This window comes from Pygocentrus nattereri, chromosome 25, assembly GCF_015220715.1.
Source record: "Pygocentrus nattereri isolate fPygNat1 chromosome 25, fPygNat1.pri, whole genome shotgun sequence".
Taxonomy (NCBI): Eukaryota; Metazoa; Chordata; class Actinopteri; order Characiformes; family Serrasalmidae; genus Pygocentrus; species Pygocentrus nattereri.
Genome location: NC_051235.1, coordinates 23,960,084 through 23,966,007, shown reverse-complemented (window position 1 = coordinate 23,966,007; position 5,924 = coordinate 23,960,084).

Sequence of the window (5,924 nt, the reverse complement as noted above, 5' to 3'; positions counted from 1 at the left end):
GCTGCAAAACAGCCCCCAGAGTCCTTTTAATGATGGAGTAGACAATTCTGGAGGACGATTGTTAATATTTGAACTCAACAGCAAAATAGATCTTCCGTTCAGTGCTCCTTTAGAAGCTCCACCCCAACAATCCATGGATGCGCCTTGCCAAGGAGAGCAACACTGGGCAAACTTATTTATTTTGATTTTTTTTAACACTTTGTTCTATGGACAAATACCATGAAACAACAACAGCAAGTAATGTCACTAATATTAACTAGGTTGTGGCTTAGCAAACTGTCGCTACAATTGCTGAGCTAAGCAGTTCCTATCACAAATGTATTGTTCTGTGAAATGGTAAAAATAAGTAAATGTTACCCACCTGTCAAGCAGAAACCGAACAAACTCCTCATCCATTTTCATGCCTTTCGGCTCTCGATGAAGGTTTTTGGAATTTTCTTATTTCACCTTAAAGGTGCAGCATTTAAGCTATATTTAGGAGCCTCCGCTTCACATTCATATGTTCTGTTCCACCTTAAATTGTGCAGCACTTTTCCCCTCAAGCACAATTTAAGGTGGAATGGGAAAATGTCAATAGGAAGCCAGCTTTAGTCTTGTCATCTGCATTCAAATGCACTCAAGAACTTCTTTCTCAATCTTTGTTCTTCAGATCTTCTTCTCTTTCTCTTTTTCTCAACCATCTCTCCTTGACCATGAGTTGAACACGTGGCCCTTCCCCTTCTACATGTATACGCACAAGCATGAATGCCCCCTGTTGCTGATTGGCTGGAATGGTGTGTCATTTGGCCCATAGCACTTTGTTTCCCTTTACAGAACCAGGACTGTGTAGGAGCGCTGGATTTTCTTCTACTGCGCACACAGAATGGAGAGCCAGTGGAGTGTGAGGAGATATATGCTGAATTTGACAAAAAAAGTGTGCTGGTTTGAGATTGTAAACTGCACCTTTAAGGCAGATAATCTTCAAAATGCCTGTTTGTAATGTGTTCAAGTCCAGCATCCAAATTTGTTAAAATGCCTGCATGCTTTAAGGCATTTAGGTCGAGAAATACATGCTCTATATCCTTCAGAAATCCTGAGGAATAGCACAGCTAGCTCTACATAAACGCCAATTTGGTGTGAAAATAATCCTGAGAAGAATCCAAAATAGGAGAATACTCTGCTTTTTGATTAATCATGTAGACTACCTATTGATCATTCAGGCCATGTGCAGAGTCTTAAGTGTATGTCTCTATCGATCACTGTAATTTAGGGATGAATCCTCTTCTCACATTTATAAGCTGTGTTCTGGAGGGTTGTATTTTTTTGTTAAGAATTAATTAAATCAGCTCTTGTGCTCGTTCCCTCTCTCCTTTTTTGTTCTGAGTGGCTCAGTGGGCACAGACTGAGGCTTGATGCTTCACTTCCTCGCTCATTAAAGTCCACCACTCCCCTTAGCGCTTCTATTTGCTCTGTATTAAAGTGGCGCGTACAGCCCAGCCAACTGTTTGTGAGTCATCTAGCTGGATAGCGGCAGGAAGGCTGCTGATCTTACACAACTCGTGATTCTTGCTGAAAACACGCATCCCCCATGCCTCCCCTGCATCTGATGCACTACGCCACAGTGCTCCTGCGTGAGGCGACAGGCTGTCAGCATGGCCCATGCCACTCTACTCCCCAGATTACTGGATTCAGCCCACCATGTCTCTGCACATTTTCGCCTTATTTCACAACACAATGGGGATTATTTGAGAGAGTGCGAGCAGCAGCTTGTTGCATCAACACAGGCTAATTATGCCATTTAAAGCCTAAAACTAGTTTGACATGTAATGTTATGCAGCATTACGTAGCATCATCGTTTTGGCAGAATTCAAGGTTTTATATCATTTTCATGTTTTCGTTCCTCTGCATTCTCTCACTACAATAGCCTGCTTGCATTTCGCAATTACATCCTACAGCCTACACACTTGAAAAAAAGATGGTTATTCAAGGGTTCTTTGGTAAAGGAATGGCGCTATATAGAACCATGAACACTTAAAGAACCCTTTATATGACCAAAAGGGTTCTTTGCATCATGAAAGTGTCTTTTAGTTTTTTATCCTCTTCAGCTGACGAATAATTTCTCTTCATTGTAATACTTATTAGAATGATTATAGCAGTTCTCTGGCTACAATAAGCTATTCAGCTTCTTAGCAGTACAATTAACAATTAATTAATTATCTGCCTTCCTTCTGCATTAACCAAAAAAAAAAAAAATTAAAATCAAAACAACCCTCAAAAATCCATCTCAAAGCAACAGTTTTTCAAAAGATCCTACCTTCAAGATACATCATCGTAAAGGGGGTTTTAAACAGACTTCTGATGTGTTGCTGTGCCCTCTATGCCAAGTATATGTAAATGATCTCTGCTCTGTTTAGCTTTGTGTTGTACCATGTCAAACAAAGCAGTCTAAGTGAAGCACTCCTAAACTGCTATAGGCTGAACAGATGAACATATGTAAATGTGTTTTGGTGACATCACAAAAACAGTGAAAAAGGCTGATTCTGGTGCTCAGTTTACGTACATGAACTAGGGAGAAAATATCATATTCTCAAATTTTACAAAGCCTTAAACTCACCAAAAAGAAATATAGCATCACTCTCATCATAGACCAATCCTGACACAGCATGCCTCAGGGAGGCCACAAGTGTGAGAGATAAGCGGCTTAGTATGATATTCCATCTATTACTACGAGTTAAATCTAGTTAATCATTCATTTATGCATCAGCATTTGAAACATATGAAAAAATATGTGGAGTAAGCCCTGAGCAAATGTTGAATTTCCTTAAAGCTTGTATTTGTGAACTAGCCTGTCTGTGCTGCAGGGCTAATTCTGGCAAATCAAGCACAACCTGCTTCAGTCTTATAACTTAATCATTCAATCACTGAAAGCTATCATCATTTATAACAATTACAATTCTTGTTTCTTCCCGCTCTGCTGAAGTTTCTGTTCAATATGTTTTACATTTTGTTTATTACTTTGATTTGCGTTTCATTATTTAGGCCAAAACACATCCTGCCTGTTCTGCTAACATTCATTTCGTGCCACTTATTACTCATGCAGCTCTATAATAAAGATGTAGTCATCAGTGTTATAATAATACAGACACACTTGTGTCTCACACCAACTCTTGCCATAGGGGATCACACAGACTGACTGCAAGAAAATAGGCCAGCTGCGTATTCATTGTTTTTTGTAATATGTTTCTGAATAGCCTTTTTCCACAGCTATACAAATTTTATTTATAGTAGAGATGTTTCTTTACCTTGTGGCAAGGGTGGAAAATACCCCTAGTACTTTGTTACCATTCTGAAGTATAACTTTATTATAACACTATGTTTAGTATAACACTACTTTTGCCAACAAGTTGAGTTCTTGTGCATTTGAATTAATTGTTTTACCAATACGAAGTTGAAAATACACCTTTTAACTGACTTGGACTTTAGACTAAAATCATATTGCTTTAATTGACCTTCTACCTTAATTACGTTTATTTCGATTAAACACTTCATTTGTCACCACCAAAATAATCATAATACTACTGAAACTTTACCACTAAATGTTTCAGTGAAGAAATGACTAGCAAGCAGAGCTTTGAACAACTGCAACATAAAATCATTAGATTTTTCACTATATTGCAGAAAATAATGTTTCAGTATTGACAATTCTTAAGGTTACACAATGATGCTCAGATTTTGGGACACATTTACGTCAAAACAATGGGTCCTAACTGCTAACCATGTGGCCATGAGAGTCAGGGATGCAGTCTCACTTCCTGCTCTAAAATGCAGGGGCATGACTTAAATAAAGGTCTGCCTATGGACTAAAAGCCTGTGCTTTGGGAGTGATATGAAAACGTGGGACAGCATTTTAATTTTTTTTTTTTTAAAGTTCAACTAATGATAAATCAAAAATGTTCAACTTTGCTTGAAAATACATCAAGAAAAGATATTTTTCAAAAACAAAATCAAAGGAAATGAAGGGGAAAAAAGTTCAAATGTTAGGCTTAGGGTTTGGAACAGACCCAATAGAAGTATCATATAAATGGTGGTTTTGTATATATTAAGCTTATTACTATTACTGTTAATGCATTGGGCTTATAGAGACTGCAGTTTGAGCTAATTCAGCAGAATAAACCTTATATTAAAACATTCAGCCAAATTCACTGCTAAATTAAACTGCCCACAACTATGCTAATCTGTCTTTATGAAAGGACTATACACTTGAGAGTATGTTTAATTGTAGATACTTTTTTACTTTCACTCAAGCTAGTTACTATAGTTACTATATCAGCTGAGAGCAGAGAAATATGACAGGTAGTTAAACAGTCTTACCTTTTACAGCCCTATGATTAGGTGTTTGGGGGCAAATAATTGAAGACTGCAATTTTTTACTATGATCAACTTTAGTATCCAGCTCACAAGCTTGGTAAGCAGTAGCCTATGGAAGTAGCATGGCTCAGCTCAGTCTCCACAATACGCAAAAACACTAGAGCAAGCTAATGCTGTGTTTACATGTTGCCGTTATGGCTTTACTTTGTGCCTTTATTGGTTTAAAACGGACATAATGTGACCGAGAGCAGTATGCAGCCATGGTGATAGCAGCTGCCGAAAATTGTGGTGCTGATCAAAGGAGAGCTTAGGCAGCAGGGAGGGATTACTGACTGGGCCAGTGGGGCTGGGGGCCAGAGCCTAGGGAAAATAGACTGCCAGGGGCCTCAGACCACAAGGCCAAAATCAGTTCAATGCAGACTCAAAATTTAGCTCTTGAATATGTAATGACTAAATAAATAAAATGAAGGCCCCTAAGCCCCATACCCTTCCTGCTCCTCTAAATATTAAGCAATCAGCAAGTTCCTCAGCCTTCTGCAAATAACTAAATACACAAGCATGCGTGGAACCTGGTGTGTATTTAAAAAAAATAAAATAAATAATGAAAGACTCCCTAACAACAAAATGTGTAGTAATATAACTGTTCAGGAAATAATGTTACACTATGTGAAATTAATAGTCTACTGCATATTAATTGATAATGAATCATTTTGTTTGTTTGCATTGCATTTTTTCCAGCTCTGTTCAAGGCACACATAAACAAACACAAGCTATTTATTAGGGTTATTTTTCAGGTCTATTTTTACCCATTATATTTTGCATCATTGTCACACTGTGCTGGTAGGGGCCTCCAAAGGCACTTGTGCTAAATGGGCTTGCGAAATCATGATCTGTCCCTGTTTGGTAGTCATTTTGATTTCCCATGTTTTCATTCTTTATTATAAGTGCGCAAGATGAATATTCCCCACCAAGAGCTCGTACTTTCACTCAAATATAATTTCCCTGTAATTTCTCCACCTTTGCCATGTGAGCTACTGTTAGCATCTATAATGTCTGGCATTAATGCTATACAACATCATTGCAATCATACCTGGGATATTTAGAAAGCAGGAATATCACTTACTCATCAGCTTACAAGGGATGAAAATGCTGCCCATTCTCTATTCATTTCACCAGCTTACTAACAATGCACAATGACTCAGACATGCCCCCATTCACCATTCATGAGCAACATTCACCTAGCGTTTGTGATTCCACTCCTTAGAGCCTGAAATTATGCATTTATGGTAATCCTTTTCCACAGCGTCAGACTTACAGGGTCTGAACTCTACACTGTAATCCAAGGTTGATTCAGTATTTCAGAATCATAATGATTAGCATTAGGATATGTTCTACTCACTCAAATCAAAATGAACATTTGCACAAGAAAGACCTTTTCAGTAAATGTCGAATGACAACAGTAGCAAACTTGATCTTGAGGATTTCAACGGCTTTCCAATAATCTTTCTGTTATCTCAGGCACCTTTATAGGCTTGAGTCAGAAAGCAATACGGAAGAAATGAAAATGGACACTGAAG